At 41.5% G+C, this 25,382-nt stretch overlaps 1 protein-coding gene across 31 annotated transcripts in view; it reads left to right on the forward strand.

Moving 5' to 3' along the window:
* NRXN1 (neurexin 1) overlaps nucleotides 1-25,382 on the forward strand; it is a 1,129,265-nt gene that overhangs the window by 377,625 nt on the left and 726,258 nt on the right. Inside the window, exon 1 of one of the 31 annotated variants that reach the window (XM_048519138.1) lies at nucleotides 12,480-12,498. The exons of the other annotated variants lie outside the window; for them this stretch is intronic. The gene's annotated coding sequence lies outside the window, so the exon portion shown is untranslated. Of the gene's footprint in view, nucleotides 1-12,479; nucleotides 12,499-25,382 lie in introns of those variants that run through there. 31 annotated transcript variants of the gene reach the window in all.

A 25,382-nucleotide genomic window follows, 5' to 3' on the forward strand; every position in this document is an offset into this window, starting at 1 on the left:
TTTTAACTGAAGATGCTGGTATTTGAACTAGGGACCTTCTGTATGCCATGTAGATGATCTACTACTGACCCCTCCCAGGAAGTGTGTCAGAGCCCCAAAGTCATTGCAATATCTTATTTCCAGATTGGGAAGAAAGATTCTTTAGCTTTGCTCTGTAAAAAGATTCTTCAGCTTTGCTCTTGAAATCCCTTTCCTGCCATTGACAAAGACCATAACTAAACACTGACCTTATTCACGTTTAAGTCTACTGTAATCGGTGGGTTGGAATTGTGTTCAATTACCTCTTCGATTGTAGCCAGAGGCTAATGTAGATTGCACCAATTTCTGTTACCCCACTTAGCCTGAAAAATATATATATAATATGTCACTAGGGTTGAGCTCAAGACTTTACCCCAGAATAGAACTTGTAACTGAAACACAGAATCAATATTGACATCCAGAAGGCACAAGCAATTTGTTCGGTTCTTGCTGCAGCATCCCCTTGAGCCACCCCTGCTGCTTTTCCCTGATAAACTATCAAACCCAAGGTCTTCAGAGAGTGATAGCCCAAAAGACTCAGACACAGGTCTGTTCCAGGCTGCCTTTACATTCACTGAATAATGCACTGGTTGCAAATGATTGCTAGTCCACTGAAAGTGTGTAAAAGCAGCCTTGAATTGGTTCAGACCCTGCATCTTCCAGAGGCAGTTATTGAACAAAAGGGTAGCTTGCTGTTCATGGCCAAATCATTCCTTCTCCCCGCCAAAGTTTTCTAATAACCAAAAAGGGAGTCATTACAATAATTAGGGGTTGATTCCCTTTGATGTTGTTGTGACTCAAGGACTTGCTGAAATGTACTGGAAATGTAGTTTCAGCCATGTTTCTTGGAAAACACTGACAGCCCTGCCTTCTTGAGCAGAGTCATACCTTTGACATCAGAGAACTTAGAAGGGTGTAACTTTGCTTAGGATAACTCTGGAGTGTGGTGAAAATTTCCTGTAGGAGAGGCGGTGCCTGAACTATTTGATCCCAATCTGACATGTGGGTCCTATTTTATCATCTGTGTTAACATCAAAATGTATCCCAGGAAGGTTTCTAACATTGTTACTGGTTGCCTCCATTGGTGGGGCCAACCTTTTACTTATTTACTTATTTACTTATTTACTTACTTACTTATTTATTTATTTATATATCAAATTTCTAAACCGCCCACCCCCAAAGGGCTCTGGGCAGTGTACACCAGGCCAGAAACAGTATTACATACAATAGGCCAAAATAACCTTCTGGAGCACCTGGCTGTGGACAAGCCTCTTTTCACCGTACCTTATAGAAGCCCACCATGCGTCCCCCATAGAATCAGTAGCCTCCACTTTGCAGTTTGTTCATGTGGCAGCCATTAGAACATCAGCATTCTACCAAATGGCTCTTAAGATTCTTTTCCTTGCTGTCTTTACACTTTCAGATAGATACTCCTAATGAAACTTTCCGAATTGTGGCCAGTGGAAAGCACAAAGATCAAAGGGTTACTGAGCCATCTGTACAGCTAGAAACCCAATTAAAGAGGCATCTGTTGCCCTTCTTATCCCTCCTGCTGACACTTTTCTGTGTGCACCAAAAAGCCCTGTTAGTGCGCTTTTCCCCCTGTTGCCATAGCAGCTGGAAAACCCACATCCCAGAAGAAGCCTAGAAAGATCAATATGTTTGTCTCTTGAAAATTAAGGAAGGGGGAGAGGAAGAAGAAAACAGATTGATGCTTGTTTAGGAAGCAGACCATTTCAAATTGCAGTATCCCAAATTAGATTTAAATTATACAACAACCCAACAGCTTTCAAGAAGGAATTGTGAAGGCTATTTTAGTTTTTAGAAACTGTAAATTAAAGAAGTATCCTCGAACATAGATTATACATTATCCTTGTTGTGCTTGCATTTTGAGAGAAAAATCCATGTTAATATGTTACCACACAAATAAACAAAAATACTGTGGCACGTTTTGTCCGCTTCATATGCACGGTGTGCATCCATATGTATGAAATGCAGAAAGTATGACACAATAAATAAGCAATATGAAACTGAAATGAAATCAAGTGCACAAACCGTTCCCAGTAGCAGTAATTGCTGATTGTACAATTAGAGAAACAAGACAGTATTCTTAGTTTTGCTGAGCTGGTTAACACCTGTGATGGCAAAGAAATCCCAAGTTCTTGCCAAGACCTTGAGAAGCATGGTCAAACTGCATCATGGTACACAGAGTAACAGCAAATCTATCCCCTGTTCCACCCTCTCCTAAAAAAAGAATAAATTTAGGGAGGGGGATGGTAGTCAGTGAAAGGATTAACTGCACACAGGTACCCAAACCCCTTCTCTGCTCAAAATGGAAGTCTCCTGAGACTGCTTTTCATTTTTAAAAATCTCCAGCATGAGGTGGAAAGTAGCTATCAGTGCTGCAGCTTCAGCACTGGATGGAAAGCTTATAGCAGATGCAAATTTCCTTTTAAAATGTTGCTAGCCTTATCTGGACTTTTTGGATTCTATAAAACTTTCACACAGTGGAACAGAGTGATGGGCAGAGGTGGTGAGCTTCTAAGTTGTATCACTTCAGATTACTTCATAATGTGCACATGTAAAACAACAAAGAGGCTAGGTCACCTTAAAAATAACAAATGAATATTTTCCTGAGAGTAAATAAAGTGGAAGTTACTTCCAAGTAGACCTGCATAGGATTGCTGCCATAATTAGTGTGGCAGGTGCTTTTAGGGCCCAGATTTTGGGAGATGACTCAACTTTCTCCCACAATGTGTATGATTGCATGTAGTAAACCTACAAATGTAGCCTGACCCCCCCCCTCTCTGGATAAATATTGGGGATAAGCAAATATGGCTGGCCTGAAGCCTGATCCTTTGTATGTACTAGAAACGTATTCATGCAAAAATAATCTTTTCCTGATTAAAAATGCTAATTTCATGGATGTAGGTAAGGGGGGGGGGTTCTCGGGTTTGAACCCCCCCATTCATGTCTGAAGCTCCGCCCCTCCGTTTGTGGGTTTTGAAAACATTTTAGTGCTTTTTAGGTTTTTGGCCTTCAGGGGGCGCATTGTTTGGGCTAGCAGCACCAACCTTTCAGGGATTGTTTGGGGGACTCCCCTGATGATACTACCCAGGTTTGGTGAGGTTTGACCCAGGGGGTCCAAAGCTATGGACTCCCAAAAGGAGTGCCCCATCCTCCATTGTTTTCAATGGGAGCTAATAGAAGATGAAGGCTACACATTTGAGGGTCCATAACTTTGGACCCCCTGAACCAAACTTCACCAAACCTGGGTGGTATCATTAGGAGAGACTCCTAAAGATACCCTGAAAGTTTGGTGCTTCTATCTTAACAATTGAACCCCTGACAGCAGGCACCCCCCAAATTTCCCCTGATTCTCCTTTTAAATCCACCCTCTTCAGCATGGATTTAAAGGGAGAATCTGAGGTCCTCAGTTTAGAAGAAGAAGAAGAGTTTGGATTTATATCCCCCTTTCTCTCCTGTAGGAGACTCAAAGGGGCTTACAATCTCCTTGCCCTTGCTCCCTCACAACAAACACCCTGTGAGGTGGGTGGGGCTGAGAGAGCTCCAAAAAGCTGTGACTAGCCCAAGGTCACCCAGCTGGCGTATGTGGGAGTGCACAGGCTAATCTGAATTCCCCGGATAAGCCTCCACAGCTCAAGTGGCAGAGCAGGGAATCAAACCCGGTTCCTCCAGATTAGAATGCTCTTAACCACTATGCCACATTGAAAGTGATGCTGTTTCAGGGTGGGGGATAATCCACTCCAAAACAGCACCACTTTCAATGTTGTTTAACTAGAGACCCCAGATTCTCCCTTTAAGGTGGATTTAAAAGGAGAATTTGGGCTCTCTAGTTTAAACACCATTGAAAGTGATGCTGTTTGAAGGTGGATTCCAGCATCAGTGCGGCTGCCTGGGGAGGGGGTGCAAAACTCAGATTTTGCACTGGGCTCCATTTTCCCTCTATGTCTCTGCCCAGAGGGGAGGGCAGGGGAGTCTGCCATCTTCGACCTCGGAGAGCTGCTTTTGTAAGCACTAGGCCAGGGGCGGGGCTTGGGGAGGCATGGCCATGCCCTGGGGCGGGTGGGTGTGTGGCCCCACCCCCGAACCCCCCCTAAAAAATCTATACCTACGTCCCTGGCGAATTTGCTTTTTTTATCATCAAGGTTTTTTTTAAGTAGCCAGTGTTTTAGAGTAAGTCTGGAAGAAAATAAATACCTCTTCATTTACAAATAATCTAACTTTTAAAAAGAAAGGAAAGGTGGGAAGGAACAAAGAAATGCTTTTGCAACCTTCAACTACCTACGGACGGCAAAATCCCCAAAGCATTGGAAGCGCTTTGCTACACTAATTTATCTCATCTGCAGTAAATATATTAATAGAATTCCTTTGTTATTTTGTTTCCCTTAAGAACTTAAAGATCCATATCTGGTCATTATAAAATTGTCTTTGTGATGACTATCAAGCCAGGATGATTGTATGCAATTAAAAAGTTTCATCAAAGATAGAGCGTAAGATGAAAACTCCTTGCCTTGGTTGGAGCAGTCCCTTAGAACTTTTATTAATTCACCCTTGCGATATCATGGTGTTTTTTTTCTCATTCCCATCTAGCTCCTTCCCCCCAAGAATGAAAGCTTAACTGCCAAACAGGGAATCAAATTAGTTTTGTAATGAGGTAATGCCGAAGAAAACATTAATAATTACTTCCTTTGGGGCTGTGGAAGTTCCAGTTGGTCAAAAGAAAAATCAAGCAGCCAGAGCGGGGCGGGACATTGGCACAGAACCAATACCTTTGAGAGCTGAACTTGACAGGTGCATGAAGAAACAGTGATGAATAACCAATGCCACAGACAGAAATTTAGCAGGTGAAGCTTTCCCTCACTGTTTTCATTGTGTTACATTATACCAGTTGAATTGGTGCCTTTATTTTCACTACCAATGCTAAGGCACAGGAGTCCACCCTTGGAAGAAGTGGCACAAAGTAAAGATAATTTCTTATTTAGATTCAAGTCTCATCCTTGACTGATATAATTTGCTTCCATATAAGGCTTTAGTGGTGGGATGGCTTTGCATGCCTGTTGAGTCTTTTTGAATATTAAAGGTTCTGATTTCATGACTTTCACAGTTTAAAGTTCGCTCAGATCTTCACCATGACATTTAGTATTTTGGCTGTTCATTACTTTCTCTCTTTTTGTTCTGACATGAGCTAACTCAGTGCCATATGGAATTTTAAAAGCAATTACCAAACTTTGACCTGAAGAGATAATGAAGGCATTGAATTCTAAGTTTTCCTTTTCAAATCCTTGTATTGTGTAAAGAGGGAAACAACAATCAATAAAGATGCAGTTGGGGGGGGATGGGTAAGTGCAGGCACAATATGTGAAATCCGTAGTATTCTGGAACAACATTTGTGTATCCATTGAATAAGTTTGTGAATCAGAAGGATCATAGCTGGAAGCCCCACTTCACTCTACATCTTTGCTATATGGTAGATTCCGCACGGGCCAAATATAATGGGTGTGGGACATTATATAATGGGTGTGGGAGGGGGCATTCGTACAGGTCCCATTCCCAAAACAGGTTTCGCCTATTTTATTTCCCTCAACCCAATTTTTCAAAATTGCTAAATGAACAATCCTTTTGTACAATTCCATGTTGGAGATGCTCCCACACGAACACCACAAGCAGGAGACGCTTTATTTCCCTCGCTTCCACCGGTTCACTTTGGGTTCCATGCCATCCACTGTCAGGGAAAATCTGCCCACCTGCTATTCTGTTCCAGTCACCCTGCATATTGAGGGCAGATTCTCTGAGCACCCAACAGTGTAGAACTGAGCACCCCAAGCATGGTTTCTCCCAGTGGCAGCAAGTACGGCTGTTCTACACCAACAAGTTCATTATTGCCTGGCTGTTGAAAGGAGGTCCCTTTTTTCTTTTCTTTTAACAATGGTACTCATGAGTACGGAATACAAGTACCTCTGGGGGGGTCTCCCAAGTCCTGAGGAGGGAATTAGTGCAAATTGATACAACTTTATATTAGAGTACTGATTCCTTTTTAAAACAAAAGAGCAAGGGTCTGATGATTGCCTGTAGCTTGAGAGCTTACAGCTAATGCCATCTGAAAAAAGATGATTGACAATATAGCTAGAGAGAAGCTCCCCCCATCCCAAGTCTATTACATCTAGAGCCTAACATTATCTTACAGTGTAATCCTAAACAGAACTGTGCCTTTCTAAATCCACTGAGTTCAGTGAGCTTAGATGGGTGTAACTTATGGCTGCCCTTCTACTATATCTCTTCCTGATTGGCACGTATTCATCCAACTAGACTCATTCACTTCAGTTAAGTTACCCCTTTACATATGTAATTCCACATCTATGCAATACCACAGCATTGCCAATGGAGACTTTTTGAAATATCACATAAGGAGGTGTCACCCAGTCAATCCTCCTTAAGTATTAGTAGAGAAAAATCAGCTGAAGCAGCTTGTTTCCCGTTTTATTAACTTCTGCGATGTAACAAATCCATTGGGTAGAACATAGGAGTATGACTGTAATTAAAGTCTGGGGGTATTGTTGTTGCTCACCGAAGGAAGATAATAAATATTTCTCTCTTTCATTCATGTGTCTACAATGAAGACAGGCATCTGAAACAACTGCACTGAATTTCTCTTTCAAGAAATGACCAAAGGATAAATTGATAAGAGTGAGATTTTATTAGAAACAAATTTAATTTGCCAGGGGATTATTTGTCTTATTTATATTGAGCTTAGAAGAGTGATGAGGTCACTTTTCATATTGCGCCATTCTTTTATAAAAACAAATATGACCTCAAGAGTGCTGCCCCCCTACCCACATGAATATGGCAGAGGAAATGATTATGTGAAACTAATTCGATCTTTCATGCAAGAGTCACCGGCGTTCCATGATCCTGCCGCACCAATGCATGACAATGTATTCTTTGCCAAAGTTTAGGGCTCATTTCAAAGCAGTTTGCTTTAATAAAATAAATGTTCTGAGAAAGGGACAGTAATAACTTGGAGAAATGTTGCTTGCCCCTGCGCACTAGATGGTGGAGGAAGATTCTATCTCAGTATTGTAGAACAGCTTTGCAAATTGGATGAAAATTATAAATGGCTCACTGGAGACTGGCTTACAAATCATCCTGGTTTAACCTGCTGAATCAGCCTTGCTGTTTCCACAAACTAGAGGAAATTCCGGGCCTGAAGCAAATGGCAAAGGAGGCAGGCAGCCCTTGGGTAATCAGAGACACTTTCCTTGACTCAGTTTCTCCTCTCAGTAACAAGACTGTACTTAGTGCTTCAAATATACAAGGCAGTTTCTCTCAGAAAGACACACAACTATCTGCTTGTGTCAATAGCTCTGTACAGTGAACACATGCAAAATCCATGTACAGAATAAACTTGGTACTTTCAAATCATTTACAGGTGAATGTATGATTGAAACACCACATTTAATCAGACACTGGTTGTTTGTTTCATTTGTAAAATGAATGTGTGTCAGTAGGTGTACATGCAGGCTGCACATGCATTCACTGTAATGTGTGGACAGGGTTAGTATAAGAAGGGGGGTGCACCTTGTCCTTCTTTTCTGCTCCTCTGTTGCCCCTCACCCATTAGATGAAAGCCAGAATGTACCCTGCTCATCCACTTTTCATTCCTCTTTCAATCATGGGAATGTCCACTCTTGCAAGTCATGAAAATCTTCAAATTGGGCTCACCTTTTCTTGGGGCCTTACTGAAGACAACTCCAGTGAAGCTGAAGGCACCCCAGAGCCAGCATGCTGTAGTGGTTTAGATTGGTGGACTCTAATCTGGAGAGCCAGTTTTGATTCCCCACTCCTACACATGAGTGGCAGACTCTAATCTGGTGAACTGTTTTCCTGCTTTTAAGCATGAATCTTGCTGGGTGACCTTTGGCTAGTCAGTTCCCTCAGAACTCTCTCAGCCCCACCTACTTCTGTTGAGCAGAGGGAAAAGGAGAGAAAAATGGGGTATAAAACCAAACTACTACTACTACTACTACTACTACTACTACTACTACTACTACTACTACTACTTATTTATTTATTTATTTATTTCATTTTTAAACCGCCCTCCCCCGAAGGGCTCAGGGCGGTGTACATCAACATCATATAACACAAATATAAAACAATCTATAACAATTTTAAATTAATAAAATACTACTACTACTACTACTACTTCTTCTTCTTCTTCTTCAATTCCTTTTTCTTATGAGAAATGAATGAAATCTTGGCACATGTAATTTACTCTCCAGTGTAGAAAGATGAGGGTGGTACTCTTCTAAAGGACAGGAGAGTAAATGGGCAAAGAGGAGGAGGAACATGTGGAGAGGAGATTTGAGTATGTGCTGCTTGGAGTGACAAATATTCCCTGAAATGCTTCTGTCATTATGCAAGCTGTAAAACAGATGTCTCTCTTTTCACTTGTGATGCACCAGACAATACTCAGTTGTTGTCTCTCAGGCTTCTTGGTCTTTTCTGAACAACTTATCTTCTGTGGCTCCAGCTTCCTTCCTTCGGTTTGTTGTTGCTGTTTATTTGTTTTAAATTTCTGCTTCAATAGGGTCTGTGTTGCATTGAGGGTTTTTTTCTTTTACCAATTACCTTTTGTTAGAAAATGTCAACTCGATGCTACACATAAAACCACAGACAAAAATAGGAAGCATTCCACTGAGCTGATTGATGCACAGTCGATAAAACAGAGTACCTTCAAGTAGATTTCCTTAAAGATTCAAACTCTTACAAAACAAAACAAAAATGACATCTGCTTTTAAAATTCAAATTGAAAGCTGTTGGATCTTCTAGGGCCAGATAGCATAGAGAGTGAAGGACTTTGTAGTTAGCAACTACACAAGTGTCCAAAGTCAAACCAAAGACCTATTTTTGCTCTGGTGTGTCGCTATGTTCCACTTCTTTTAATTGCAGATAAAGACTCTTTGTCTCTCATTTCTGTTGCTATGGCAACCATACCATTGGTTGTGGTCACCTAGGCAAACAAAATGGTGGTTGAACTCTTATGGATTAAAGGAATCTTATGAGAGTTCAAAACATACGTGTCTTGTCATATCATTCTTAAAAGATGGGTGCAGGAAGAGAGCAAAAAGGAGTTGCTTCTGTGACTTCTGAGGAGAATGGAGAGGACCTCTGGGTTGGGATGCTAGAGGTAAACTAACAGCTGTCACAATCTAGCTAAAGATCATGGCTCCCCCTACAATCCCAGGTAGTCTGATAGTCCCCCAACAACTTCCATTTATTTATGGCTCTCGGCTGTCCTGTTCTACTTAGCCATCATGTTCCTCTCCCCAGCCAGCCTGATTCACTGATGCTTAATTCATTCCAGTCCCCTAGTGGATTTTCCAGTCGAATCTGCTTTTACAATCCACTCTGCCTCATTAATTCCCCTATGGATCTTCCCCACTGCTCCCTCCAACTCCAGACCCAACCCGGCAGGTATTGGCACATTAGCTCCCGTATGTTGCGTCACCTACAGCTGGAAACATGCAACATCCTCAGGAGTATAATCAGAATACCAGTTTGCAGTAACAGCTTACAGGAACAATGATTGATATCCCATGTTAATTCTCTTTCTGTCTGGAAGTTCAGAAAGGTTTAAATAATTTTAAAAATCTAATAACTGGTCCTAATGTCCCACTGATTATCACGAGCACTCTGCATGAGGAATACTTCAGTTTTAATTATAATTGTCCAGAGGTGTCATCAAATGGCTTCAAAAGTTTAATCAAGGGGGGGAGAGGGCATCATAAGTAACGTGTTCTCATATTGGAAAGAAAGGATTATAGATTTTGTTCAAGGCTTTCACGGCCAGATTCAACTGGTTCTGGTGGGTTTTCCAGGCTGTGTAGCCATGGTCTGGTGGATCTTGTTCCTAACGTTTCGCCTGCATCTGTGGCTGGCATCTTCAGAGGTGTATCACCAAGAGCCATAGATCCACTAGACCACAGCCACACCACCCAGAAAACCCACCAGAACCAGATTATAGATTTTATTTTCAAGAGAAGGGCAATGATAAACCTAATATACTCATAGAGTTCTCCAACATAGAATGGCTTCTCCTTCCAACCTAAAGTGAAATGGGTCTCTACCAGAAACAGAGCTTTTTCTGTGGTAGCTCCTCAGTTATGAAATGCTCTCCTTTTAGTTTCTCGCCTGGCACCTAGTCTTTTAGTGTGTTTTAGTTGTAGGTTAAAACCATTTCTCCCCCTCCATTTGACCAGGCATATATTTAACTATACAGTGTTTTTGTTCTATGCCCACAACATTTGGACATTTTTTTATTTACTACTGCAAAAATTGTTTTTATTTATTGCTGCAAGAATTGTTTTTGTGTCATTATGCTGCTGAATTGTTTAACTATAGTTGACTAACAGTGCCTGGTTTTCATGTAGTTTTTATGGTGCATAATATATTGGTGAAAACAGGTTGCTAATGGGATTTTACCGCTAACTAGCTGCCAGCAGAAGGTGCTGTCAAGCATGGACTGGCTCTTTCCACACAACACAAATAAAACATTTTCAGGCAGGAAATAAAACATTTCCTCCATGACGTTCCACATGGTTTTTAGCCTAAAACATGTTAATACCTCCTGAAAATGTTTTATTTGCATGTTGTTGCCAGGCAATTCTTTTTTGAAAATGTTTTCACTTGCTGTTCAACCTCTTTAAAATGTTCCCATGCCTCTCTGCAATCCCGACTTACTTGTCAGCACCATTTTATGAACTTGCACGAGCCATCTCACACTGTATTTCCATCAGGTTTTTTCTTTTTATTATTGGGGCGGGGGGGTCATGTCTATGTAGCTATGTCCCCTATGAATCTAAGAAATAAAAATCTTGGAACAACGACAAAATGGCAACCAGGAAGCATTTTTGAGAGGGTGAGTGCAAACAAAACATTTGGAAAAAGTTTGCAAAATATTTTCTGGGGCTTTTTTCAACTGGAGAAAGAGCTATTATATGGGTCTTCCCTCTTTCCACCATGGCTTCCCTTCACAAATCCTGCAATTTCACATCCATTACATATTATTAATGATAATTCTTATTATTAATGATAACCCTGATCTACCTCATACAGTTTATTGCCTTTTATACAGCTTACTGAGATAACATGGAACACTTTTAACACTCTAAAATTCTGTATACAGCCTGCTGTGGTTTTACTGTGTAGTTCACAGAAGGTGACAAGTTTATGAAGCTGATGGTATTGTATTCAAGGAGTCTAGAAATTGGATTTTATGAGGAGGTGGCATTCTGCTGATATTGCAGGGACTCAAAACAGTTCTTTCCTTCCACTAGGCGGCAAGCAATGTTAGCAGAAGCACAGCAGAGAACAAATCCCCAAATGGCCAAGCCATTCCCCTCGCTCACCAGTGGATCATCTGTAGAACTTCTGAAGGCCCCTTCTGCACATGCAGAATAATGCACTTTCAATCCACTTTCAATGCATTTTGCAGTTGTGCGGAACAGCAAAATCTACTTGCAAACAATTGAGAAAGTGATTGAAAGTGTATTGTCGAAGGCTTTAATGACTGAAAGTGCAGTATTCTGCATGTGTGGAAGGGGCCTAAGTCTTGTTGTCAAATAAAAGAGGAAAAATACAGCAGCAAGTTACTGAAAGGGCAGAACAGGGGGTAAGCTGAGCAACTTCTACTGAGATTTCGACTGGGTCACTTTCGACCTCTCTGAATGCCATTTGTGAATGTGCACTGTGTTTGTCACTGTAGTTATTGTACCATGGAATTTCCTCAGTGTAGCAAGTCTGAGGACTAACTGGCCTCCGGGGCTATGTGTCTAAACAATTGATGAATAATTACTGTGTGGAGCTTAGAGGCAGAGAGCAAAGCAAAAGGGAGGCTATTAGGAACACTTTGTTTGAGATATGAGTTGGAGCAGATTGCTAGTTATTTTTGCTGTAGGACCAAAGTACATCACATTTCTTCTGAATGATAAAAGAAAGAGAATGCCTTCTACCTTCCGTTGTCTTTGCATTTTCATTGCATCGTTGACATTTTTTCGCCTCCAGGAAGAAATGAAAGCTACCAAGAAGTCCCCCCCCCCTCTCTCTCACACACACACATGTTGCCAACCTCCAAGTGGGGTCTCGAGATCTTTTGGAATTATAACTGATTTTCAGACAACAGAAATCCATTCCCCTGGAAAAAATGATTGCCTTGGAAGGTGGACTGTATGGAATTGTATCTCACTGAGAGCCCTTGCATCCCACAGATTCCCCCTTCCCCTCTTGGGATCAGGATCACAGTCCGCAGGGTTCCAGCCACATTCTGTTCCTTTACAAACAATTTTTTTTGCTGTAACTTTGGTCTGCAAACTTAGTACATATACAGCCCCATGTGATCTTAACAGCTCATATGTTGTATGTGTGCACTTGCGAGAGAATTCGCAGGAGGCATTCCAAAATGTGAGTGGAATCTTGGTGGTAAGAGGAATGATTGCACCTTTGGGGGCGGGGGGAGCAAGCAGTCAGAAAAACGGCATTTTAAAAGAATAATTTTTCCGAAGAATGTGTTAGTATTTATATTTAGAAAATCCTGGAATGTAGCCTGACAAGAAAAAAGGGGATTAATCGGTCCTTTGAATGAATGTCATGGTTGTCTGGTATATTAAAGGATCTTTTTGAATAGATAATATGTCGGGGTGGAGAGGCTTGCCCCCATCTGCATCAGGTGACCAAATTCACTGAATGTGTTTTAAAGTATTTCATCTGCAAGAAAGATACACTTCAGAAAGAATATTTTTACCTTTGAAGTTTTCTGTTCACATTTCAAAGCCACGAAGGAGCATTCTTTCTTGATTGACTCCATCTGTTGCTTATGATTCTTTAAATTGTTTGTGGGTTTTTTTCATTATTTTTAAAAATACTTTTAATGGATGCTGCTATATGAAGTAGCTGTATTAATCTAGTTCAATGTGTTATTGTTTAGGTATATTAGACAGAGTTTTGGATCGAGGCCAGGGCACCTGAGTTCAAAAGCAGTGTCGCTATAAAACCTGTTGGGAATAACAATTACTGCATATTCCCTTCCTTTGTTTTTTATTCATGAATGGGCTGGGCTGTTTGCTCTTTATACTGGTTATCTTTGTGTATTGTTGCATTTATGTATGTGTGTGATTGTGTATACACATACACATACATATGCAAATATACTTGAGCCTATTACTTTTACTTTGCTCTATCTGCCTAATAGGTGGGGTTGAAGAGACAAAATAAGAGAAACCAAATGCTGCTTAGAAGAGGAGTGAGGTACAAATGGGAAAAGCAAATTTATTAGGAAGTCAAAATAATACACAAAAGAGAAGGGGAAGAAGGCAGATATTTATGCTCAAACGTGTCAATTTTAATTGCTTTTTTTTAAAAAATCTTCAGTTATCCTGGGGCAGTAATCATTAAAGCCGTTCCAGCCTTTCGTTGGTTTGTAAAATTCAAACTTGTGTTGACAAAAGATGTTAGCTAAATCTCAGCTAACTGAGAATTATGGGGTGGTGATCACCTTTAGGCACATTTTTAATGGTTTGTTTTTTAATGGCTTGCACTTTTTATATGCTGGTTTTTAATTGTGAGCTGCCTTGAGCAGAGTGCTGAAAAGGCAGCACAGAAGTATTCTAAAGGCATTAATGAATTAAGTAAACAACTCATGGCCAAAAGAAAAACACAATAATCTGAAAACACCCAGAGTTGTAATCTGGTGCCTAATACATACAATTTTCCCTTTGGATGCTTTCCCTCGTTTCCAGTAGATGTTTGGAGCATTGTTTGAAGTTGCAGCAGTCTAAGGGAACAAACTATTACCGAAGAGTTTAGAGTCAGACTCCTGTTGTTTCCGATGGAATGGAATGCTGACAGTGGAATCTCACCTTCAGCCATTCAATTTCATCCTATGTAAATGAATTCTCTGCTCCCTGTGGCTTAAACAGATGTTTGTTAGCTATAATTTAGGCAGCAAATGTTAAGGCAACATCCTTCACACTTTCTAAAATATCTTTCAGTTTTTACCAAATTGGGATAACAGTTAAACATTAAGTGAAATGAGAGCTGTTCCTTATAGGCATGCTCACCATTTCTTGATGACATGCATTTGACTCACACATCCAGTGCCCAGATGAAAATGTCATATTGCCTCCTCCCCAATTGTTTTCAGTGGAGCCAGTTCACACATTCAGTTGTCTGAATTCTCAAGAAGTAAAAGACAAGGAGTAAATCAAATGGTTCACCTCTCTTTTTTCCAGGAGAACAAATGTTAATAACAATCCCAGCTATTTAATCATATATAAACAGGTATAGCCCTTACCTGGATGGCCCAGACTTTTTTAGTCTTGACAGATCTCAAATACTAAGCAGGGTCAACCTTTGTGTGGGTGACCACCAAGGAAGTTCAGAGTTGCTACACAGAGGCAGGCAATGGCAAACAACCTCCAGATGTCTCTTGCTTTGAAGATCCTACAGGGTCATCTTAAATCAGCTGTGACTTGACAACACTTTTCACCACCTGTCAGCTACAGTTGCTTACTGATACTCCCAAAATGGCCCACCAAGTCTCTGTCAGTTCTTCTTCTCTATCATTTACCAGCAATATTACCCCCCTTCCCCAATCTTTTTCTTTTCGCATGAATGGAGCATATGGTTGTCGATTTAGAAATGTTCCTGTTTCTGTCATGGAAAATCCTACAACAGTTTTCTCACAACCCTTGCATTTTACTTTGAATATGCATTCGCTTTCTAGTTCAAAAGTCAGGTTGCTCTTAATGGAAGCCCTTCACAGATTTGTAGACAAAGCACTTTGCAATTGCAAATACTTGTACTCCAACCATACCGCTCAGACAGTCTCCCAAGTCACAGGCCTGAAAGTCAAGCCAAAGTCAAGCAACTGCTGTTAAGCTGCGCTGTCATTAACCAACTGTTTTCTGATGCCAGCTTCAGGAAAGCTTAACTAGTGGATTATTACATTCTCTGTTGGCATAATTGGCTTTGGTGGAATTATTCCAACAAAGAATTTGACCCAGTTGTGACAGTGAATTTCCATATTCTGAAATGTGAATGCTGCAAAATGGTCCAATTATTGTTCTACATTTTTAATCCACTTGCATTTTAAGAGCATTTCTTGCAGATTCCAATTTTAAAAGGCAATGAATAATGTCTCAGTAGGGATATATCCTTATCAGTTTCCTGGGCAAATCTACAGACTTTTAAAGAAATAAGAAACTCAGTAGAACCCACTGAATACATGAGCAACTGCTGGTGTGGCTTTTTTTTTTTAAAGGAAGGCAATTGTGAGTCTTGATTCTTTCCCATGTTATGGGGGTTTAACTTCACAGGGCGATCAATTTTTGATTTGTGGCTGAAAAGATAATTTTTAATTCTTTGATAGAGCTTATGTTACTTTTTGTGGCATTTTTGAAATCTTGATTGACGTTCGGTGTCCAGGGTTAAGCTCTCATTGGGTAGTAGGCACATAATGTCATCATCACCACCACTCTCATTTCATATGAGCATACTGTTTCATGAAGTAGCTCACTGTTAACCATTTTGATGGACTGGCAATTGATGGAGGGATGTTCCAAAGGTATGGACTGTGAGTTGCCAAAATTTTTCAAGGTTAGGTTGAAATATTTTATGTGTATTTTTCTGAATTTGGACATTGCCTTGATTTTTCACTACCTTAGAAACCCTAAGGTGGGTGGAAAGGTGGCATCCCAATGTTCTGAGTAAAAATAAACAAATGTTCAGTGACAATTCACCTCTTGATATCAGCTGCTGGGAACAAAAAAAAAACAACCAGGTGTGTCTTGTTGCCTCCATACCATACTTTGAAATTTCCCAGATGAATCCAGTCACCAAGACAGGACTCTTGATTTGCTCCTCTTTTTTTTAATGAATCTATTTTATTAGGCTGGGTGTCTGTGTGTGTGTGTGTATGTGTGTGTGTGTGTGTAAATCTTTGAACCCTCACTTTGTCTCTTTCTCTTGCACACACATAAAATCGTGGTATGTTTTCCCATTTCCCCTTTATTATGAATATTAAATCTTTGTTATGAAGCACCCCATGTCAGATAGCTTTAGGAAAATAACCCACTCTGTGATTATATGAGGGGAGGGTGAAAAATCAATCAGCATATTGCATAGTCTAATTGCCCTGGAAATGGACTGGTATTAAGCTTGCTAAATAATTTAAAGCTACATTTCTGCTTTTCATTATGAAGATCTAGAAAGAATAAGGTGGGCAAAACTGAGGCAGAATAAGTTGTTGGCTGTACAACTCTCAGTGTGGGGAAAAGATGTCACGTTGAATTCTGACAGGGCCAGCATGTTATGGAATAAAGGGATGTTAACTGTGAACTGACTAGACATGCTTCTGAAATTCTCCAAGCCCAAGTTTCTTTTAAGATTTTGATGTTCCAAATTGCCTCTGTAATACACCTCTGAAGATGCCAGCTACAGATGCAGGTGGTAAGGGATGGGGATTTTAGCTTTATCGTCGCAGCCCTTGTGGGGCAGTTTTGGGCAGAGGAGCACATCTTTTGGGGGGGCAAGCTTGCATGCTGGACCTCCTTGCCTATGGGGGCCTTCACAAGAGGCTTGGGGCAGGGCGGGCTCAGGGTGATGTTGCAGAGGCCTCTGCTAGCAAGCCTGACACACCAGCAGGGTGGGGTCACGAAGAAAGGGTGGACGCCCCATGGTTCAGTACCTCTCTGTCCTCCCCAATAAGTTTGGGATTGAAGCCGGGATCAGCCATGGATGCTGACCGGCAGGTAAGATGCGCTCCTTTTGCTCGCTCAGCTTCGGTATAATAATTATATTAATAAACGGCTGCAGCCCATTTCAATCCAAGCCGTGTCTGTAGTTATTACAAAGTAGCCTCTTCACAACTGGGCGCAATGTTAAGAATACCTATTCCAAATGGGGAAAGGGGGAGAGGATAATATAAAGCATTTCTTCCTCCTTCCATTTTAGTGAATGCAGATAGAGGATAGAAAACAAAATGGATAGATGGAGGATAGAAGACAAATTTTCAGAAAACCTACTCACAGATTGTCCATGTTTTATAGATTTTTAAATACAATGGAGCCAAAGCAAACCAAGACATTTGCTGTGAAATTCTCTTTTAATGTTTGTTCCTCAAAAAGGTGGGTACAAGCATCAACATTTCTACTCAGACTGGCAGTAGTTCTCCACTGTTTCAGGAACTTCAGACCAGCCACATTGGGCCATTTAGAGTTGTATAGTAAAAAAAAACAACAGGAAGCCTGATCCAGAGGGGAGGGTAAATCCCCTTCTGGAGCCAGTCAGGCTTATACTGATGCATTTTCCCTCCTTGAGGCAAACGTGCAGCCATCCAACCATTGCGGGACTTTGGGACAACTGGCCACAGTGCCCAGCTCCATGTCAGTGCTCCCGGGCCATGTCAATGTGTCAGGGGCATAGCAGGGGCATTTCTGGGGTGAGCCAACCTTAATTGATTTCCACTGCTAGTTCAGCCCCCTTGCACCAGCAGAGCTCGACTCAGAGATATGCCATGATCTTCATGACATATCTCCCCTTTCCCCTGTGGAGGGAAGCTCTGGATTGGGCTGTAAATGAACAAACAAAATCTCACTCTTCTCTTTATGACAGTGCTTATTTATTTATTTAATTTGAAAATCACTTTAAAAGATGTGTACAACTGAGTAAAAAGCAATGCAATATAGGAAAACTCACAGAAATAATAAATGCAAACAAATTACAAAAGTCCAAGAGCTGGAAACAGATAAATTCAAAGGGCTCCCCCTCTGCCCAATACTATCATAAAATGATTATGTATCATTAATAGGTCTCAGGTATCATAACTGGCCTGGTAGGAGTCTGAGGGAACATGGAGACACCATCAGTGACAGCGTGACCACTTCTGGGGAAAACCTGAAAGTGACATCACAACTCTTGAGGAATTATTGAAAACTTTGTGTTAAAACCATAGAGTTTCCAGTGATTCCTAGAGAAGAATGAGGCCACTTATGGGGCATTCCCTTGAAGTGATGTCATGCTATCAAACCAGTGTCTATTTTGTTTATTTTCCCCCTTTTCACCACTCCAAAGATTGCCAGCAGGAGATCTGCCATAGTGGGAGACCTGGCATCCCAGTTTTCACTGATTGATATGTTATTTTCACTCAAGTGGTAGGTATATGTCTCGTTCCAGGGGATTAGCCATATTAGGCGTAGGCAGATGGGAAACAAGAGATCAGTGAATGCACTTCTCACTGCAAGCTGAACTGTAAATAGCAGCTGAAGTGCCTTCTGATTCAAATTAGGAGCACAGTGCAGAGATAGAAGGGCTCTTAACCCCTTTTTTCTGATATTTGCAGTTTTAAAAGTGGGGGTTCTGTTCATTGGATTGTCTCTCATATATATTTTGAATTTTGTTTCTGTAATGTAATGTGGAATACCCTTTTATGTATCCTGTTCTTTTTCAGACTCACATAATTGAACATTGTTCTGTATCTCAAACTCCTTCATACAGAAAACCAGAACCCTTCCTCTTGACAACTTGTTTTGTATGTTCAAGTACTATTGCATGATCTATTGGGTAACTTGGGCCTATGCACTTTGGGACATCACTCAGTCTCAGAAAGTGGAATTGTGCTCAGAAAAAAATGGAGATGAGTTCAGATACAGGAGCATGACTACCCTACGGTGACTGCAATGTGGGGTTCGCATCAAACACATTTATACACTTCAAATAGTATTGTGCTCAGATGCAGCAGGTGCTCAAAGATTGCCAACCTCCAGGTGATGGCTGGAGATCTTCTGGTATTAGGCAACAGAGATAATTCATCTGGAAAAATGGGTGTTCTGAAAGGTGGATTCTATGGCATTATATTCTCTTCCCAAACCTTGCTCGCCGCAGGCTACACTCTCAAAATCTCCAGGTATTTCCCACCTCGAAGCTGGCAAAACTGTGTGATGAGCATGGAGGCGCTCTACAAGACAAATGGATGAAACCAATAGGGAAAGAATGACAGTGTAACAGCTGATAGGCAACCAGGCTCAGTCCATAACTGAGGCCGTTTCCGCACGGGCAAAATATGACGTCGTCGCAACGGAAAAAGAAGCTGCCAGAGCCGCTCGCGAGCCGGGGCGTTAGTCATGCCGTCAGCGAAAACGCTAAACCGGGCGCTAAGATCGTATTCAGAAACGCTTAAACCACTTTTTTTTCCCCTCTATGTGACGCGATCGACGCCAAGACTGGTATGTAACAGCCGCCACGGAGCGCTGCGTCGCCAAAAATGGCGCCGGGCTCCTGCACGGCCAAGCAGAAGTGCGCGAGGCGCTAATGATCGCTGCAGACGCCGCCTCGCAGCCTGCGCGTAACTGGCTACATTTTCTGCGCGGGCTGCGGATCGCCAGCAGGCCCGGGCTTCGTCTGTGTGAACGCTTTTTTTGGGATGCGTCGCAATTTGCGACGTCATCGCGTCGCTGCTTTTGGCCGTGCGGAAACGGCCTGAGCAATTGTGAACAGAATTGTGAACAGAATTGTAAACAGAATTCAGGATGCTGTAGACCTGTGGTTCTCAACCTAGGGGTCGCGACCCCTTTGGGGGTCGAACGACCCTTTCACAGGGGTCGCCTAAGACCATCGGAAAACAGTCTTTTTATATTTTATATATACCAATTTTATGGTTGGGGGTCACCACAACATGAGGAACTGTATTAAAGGGTTGCGGCATTAGGAACGTTGAGAACCACTGGTGTAGACCCATGTAGCTTGGGAGGCAGTGGGATTGTTAAACCATCCAATGTGGAGTGACATGTTGTCAACTACACTGACAGAAGTGCATTAGTATACTTCCCATTTGGGGGCGGGGGGGCTTGTGCAAGATGTGGCTGGTATTGGTATGTTTCCCCCGCTTTTTATGATAATGCAAGTCGTATTTGCTTCATTTTGAGCAAGCAAATTTGTAATTGCTTATCCTCTGTGCTAATTGCATCCTTGGTACTGAACATTCTGATCCTTTGCTTGGGGTTTGTTTTTGTTTTAGCTGCAAGGGGACCTGGCAATTTCTGTTTGATTATGGCCTTGATTTCTTAAATTGCTTTATGGGTTGCAGTAAAATCTGAGTGTTCACTGGAAATAGAGAAGCAGTCAGAGAGCTGCTTACTATGGAAATTCTGACAAAGGGTCTTTTTTTTCTCCCTTGAGTGGTGGCAAAAATCCCATTTGGACTGACACAAAAAGTGTTTACTACAGTATAGGCAGCTCTGAAGCTGAAAGGCAGACCACCAGCATCATAGCTTGGCTTTCCAAACTCTACATTTCCATATAATGTAGATGCAACAACAGGAGATTGGTCTGCCCAGCAGGCTACCACTTTAGCTTGGTTGACCATAAATTTTGCAGGCCTCAACTGAAGTAAATCAAGAATAAACTGTTTGAAATGCTGCTTCTGAAATGATCTCTGACTGCTTCTAACTAGCTCAGATGAACTAAGGTCACCCTCACCTTGAGCAATACAGTCGAGTCGTGACCTTGATTGCGTGTGCTCGAATGTTCCCACGGGCCACTGGGACCAGCCAAAACAGTGGTTATTTATAAATTCTAAAAAGAACAAACGGCAGTCAACATGTACAAGTACACATCAAGATTTCAAAAGAGAAAAGAAAAGGAAGGACAATTGCAATGGAGGAAAAGAGGTCAGCAGACTTTATTTCCCCTGGATATTGGTGTCCGTACTGAAAATGTAAATGATGGCATAAGTACCTGAAAGCCTAGGGGCCCAGTCGTGTGTTAATATGGCCCTGAAAGCCACTCCCGTGCACACTTTGGTTTTATCTGCAGACCACCATGCCTGTTGGTACTTTTGCCCCTGTTCTTTAGAGCTCAGGATCAAGCAAGAGCACAACATAGAAAAGACAGGAAGAAGAGCAAATTCCATGGTTAGCCCCATGGTCTAGAAGTGCCATATACCGCTGTTGTGTTAACTGCTGGAGGTCAGCTACTCATCATAAACCTAACAGAAAATCAACAATTTTCACATAATCTGATATTTTAATACCTACAGACAGCCATGTGGTGTCATATTGAGAGACTGTAGGTGTTGTGAAAATTTTCCCTTAACCACATTGGGATGAGGAATTAACTGCGCTGAGAGCAACGAACACCCTCTTGATTGCAAGATAAGCTTTAGTTTTTGGAGCTTTCATCAGAGCTGAGGAAGGCCAAGAGCTGGCAGGACATTTGCCTGTATATCATTACTAAGCAAAAATATAATTATTCACAGATGCCATCAACAGATGCTTCAGCCCTCCACTGCCAAGTCCTGCAGTTCTCCACAAATAGAACCTGCAGAAACAAGGAGAAAGACTCTGCGATCTAATAAAACACTCATTCCAGAAGCTGTCAAGTCAAGCTCTGTGACCTTGCAGGTTGCAAACCTTTGACATATATATGGAAGATAAAACTTTTCATCTGCAAAACAACTGCAAATATCTCCTGCTGTTTTTATAAAAACAAGTTTGAAGGTGCTTTATGGAATTTGCTAATCATACGATTGTGATCGATGATACTACTCTGAAATATATCTCCAGTGTTTAAAATGGTAAGTTAGGAAACCAGAAATAGTCATTTTTTAAACTCTTTTGGATGGGAAGAGCACTGGCATTATTTATTGCCTAGTGCAATAGAAGTCACAAAACTCTCAACAAAATTATTCTTAAAAATTACCATGATGACATCAGATCCATGTGTAACGTGGGCAGCATGTTCTGTCTCCAGACTACACCGGTAATGATTGAAATGGAAATCTGAATGGAATGAGTCACTCATTTGAGAGATTCCTATGGCAGCATTGCCACGACTCAACAAGGTGCAGAATTGGCGTGGGAACTTTTCCACATGATACATGGACACGTGAAGCTGCCTTACACGGAATCAGACTGTCAGTCTGTCATGATGAGTATTGTCACTGAAACAGGCAGTGGCTATTCAAAGTCTAAGACAGAGGTCTTTCATATCACTAAGAAGCCAGGGGTTGAACCTGGGACTTTCTACATGCCAAGCAGATGTTTTATCTCTGAACCACAACCCGCACTCGATGCTTGGCAGAACCCTCCAGGGATTTTGCCAGTTACTGCCCATGCCAGTTCTAAAATATGTATCTACTATACAGTAATAAGAAACATGCTTGTTTTGAAAGCAGATCGGCTTAAGTGTATCTACTATACAGACTGATATTGCTTTTATACCATTTTAGACAATCTAACTTCCCACAAAGAATCCATAACCAAATTGTAACTGCCTTGGAGAGCTGCTGTTCCCAAATGTGTTTTAAACCACCGCCTTTAGTTAATAGCCATTGGGCATTTAAACAGCCATTTGATAGTGTTATAAAATATAAGGTATTTTGAGCAAGGTAGTTTAAAATAACTCTCCCCCCACCCCTGCATTGACTTGGAGCTGCTCTCTAAAACCAAGTTCCATACTTCAGTTCATTAAAATCCTATCTGCTGCTCTCTGCCAAGTGAACAATTATCCCAGGATTCACTTCCCAACTCAAACCACCAGTTCCCCAAAATGTACTGGATCTGTCTCTGAACTTTGGAAAGATGATCAGGCATCACCTGCTGACCCATAAAAAACATCTTTAGTTATACTTGCACTTGTATGTTTTAGGATGGAACTAGTTGTGATAAGGGTATTTCCTGAGCTGTCAAATCCTACACCCCATATCTAATTTTATACAAGTGTGGTGCAATGACATAGAACTTGTGGGTCACCAAAGCAAACTCCACTCCTGTAATGTTTTCCCCTGACAACCCTCCCCCCACCCCCATGGCCCCACTATTTTCCAAGTGAGCAGAAAACATCAGGAGGCCATTCATGGTTTGTGGACAGCATTTGACTCATTAGATCACAAGCTATGTAGACTTCACAGAGAAGCAAACAAATGGGACGTGATTTTGAGCAGAAAAACACCTGGAATGGACAGTTAAGCAGTTTTCTCTGTTACAGATATCCTCAGTCTCTGGAGGCTATTTTTGATTCTTAAAAAGTTGATGGGAGGGCAAATGCAACAGTGTGGCACAACTAGTTTTGACCTCAGGTTTCTCAGTTGGTACAAAACAGGCAGATTAACATTGTTGTTGTTTAAAGGAAGAAAAAAGAAATATGGGTTAGACTAACCTTTGTTTTTAGAATCTTAGTTGTCAGCTAAGAGCAGCTGTGCCATTCTTTCAAAGGAAGATACATCTGCCAGAGAAATTCTCCCCAGAGCCTGAGTTGCTATTTGAAAGTTTCAAGGCTGTACAACCTTTCCCTCTATTGACTTTTTGTAACTCATACACTTTCGTTCAGATATATTTTTGGAGGCAGATTTCTCTTTTAATATTTTTCTTCCTGAAGGTCTTTTTTTTTTAATCATTTCACCAGAAAACCATTCATTCTGGAGAAAGGAAGCAAGGCAGGCCTTTAATGATACTGGAACAGATGTGGAATTCTATTATACTTTGTTATATGCTGACAGAGGAATAAAACCCACAGTAGCAGAAGAAGCGGTGATTCACTAAAAACAAGCAAATTATAAATTATAAAAAATTAACATAGTAGTCTTTTTTTATCCAAAAGTTTTATCCAAAAGTTCACATAAATAACCTCTCCCATTGGTAGTAACAACAAAAACTGAAAAGTATGAAAATCTGCAGCTTCTCAAAAATGTAATGAAATTCCTCACTATGGGATAGCTAATATTGGGACTAATCCCAGATGTTCTTTCTTCTTTTAACATGCCTTTTCTGGGCAGCAGTTGGTGAATGATAATGTTCATATCCATGTCATTTGCTAATTTCTACATATTGGTCTGTGGTTAAAGTCTGAATGACTCACCTCAGGAGCCCCACCTTTAGCAGCCCAGGACAAAGAGTAACCTCTGTTAACCCCTGTTAAGCCCCACCTCCAGCAGTCTCAGCTCCTAGTAGCCTTAAGGAGAAAAAGAGATAACCCCTGCAAACCCCTTTTAAAAATACACTGTTTTAAAAAATGTGGCTTTGAGAAAAGCCCTCCAAAATGAACACCAGAGTCACTCTGCTCTTCCTGGCCCAGTTGCCTTGTCCACTGCTGCTCCTTTCTGCTGGTTACAGATTTATGGAGGAGAAGTCGATTTATGGCTACCAATCTTGATCCTCTTTGATCTGAGATTGCAAATGCCTTAACAGTCCAGGTGCTCGGGAGCAACAGCCGCAGAAGGCCATTGCTTTCACATCCTACATGTGAACTCCCAAAGGCACCTGGTGGGCCACTGCGAGTAGCAGAAAGCTGGACTAGATGGACTCTGGTCTGATCCAGCTGGCTTGTTCTTATGTTCTTATGTTCTTAAAGTCAAAGGAGCAGGTCAGGACTTTTTGTTTCTGTTCAGTTGGCAACCATACCTTGTCAGAAGCACTTTCAGTTGCCTTAAAATTTGTTTTTGGTGACAGCCTAGGAGTATGTGAACCTTCACTACCCTCAGAAATTTAATGACCAGAACCTCTTTTCACTTCTACTGAAATTCTGACAGATGTATGCTTGGTAAATCCCAACAGAGTGTACAAGGAACCAAGTCAGACTCAGACAGACAGAAGGATCCAACTTTCCTCTTTCCTGGCTCAGCTTCCAGGCACTTGGGTGTGCTATGGAGAGAAACTCCACACTGTGCCACAGGGAGAAACACTTCTTGCTGTGACAGGCCTCTGAAGATGCCAGCCACAGATGAAATGTTAGGCGCTAACACTACCAGACCACAGCCACACATCCTGGAAAACCCACAACAGCCACTTAGATGTGCTTTGACCCTTGCTCTCTGGAAGGAAATATTTTGAGGAAAAACTGGAGAGATCTGTAGGACAAGTCCTCACAGCAGGCCAACTTGAGGGCTTCGGCTGCTCCAGCCAAAATAACATATTTGCCTCCATCTTCCTTGTTGCTTAATGTGTGCTGAGCAGCATAACAATAGGCCATTAAATTATTAAAAATTGACTAGACTCATTTTCACTTTTAACGTTAGGCATTTCCATCCTTTCTCTCTTTTGCAAATGTGTCCATGTCTCAGGCAAGCAGCGGAGATTGCAAGGGATACTGACTAATCTGACAAGCTACTAAGCAGCTCCCTCAAAAGCACTGTTGGCAATTCTGTTTCTCTTCTCCCTCCCCCACCCCTACCAAGACTTTTGTATAACTGAGGCTGGCATACTTCATTTTTTGGCTCCCCAGGTGGTTGCTTTGTTTTAGGCTGTTCTTGCTTTGTAAAACTGAGGATCCTAGACACACTAGTGCCTCCCAATTGC

Source organism: Sphaerodactylus townsendi, linkage group LG01, assembly GCF_021028975.2.
Source record: "Sphaerodactylus townsendi isolate TG3544 linkage group LG01, MPM_Stown_v2.3, whole genome shotgun sequence".
Lineage (NCBI taxonomy): Eukaryota > Metazoa > Chordata > Lepidosauria > Squamata > Sphaerodactylidae > Sphaerodactylus > Sphaerodactylus townsendi.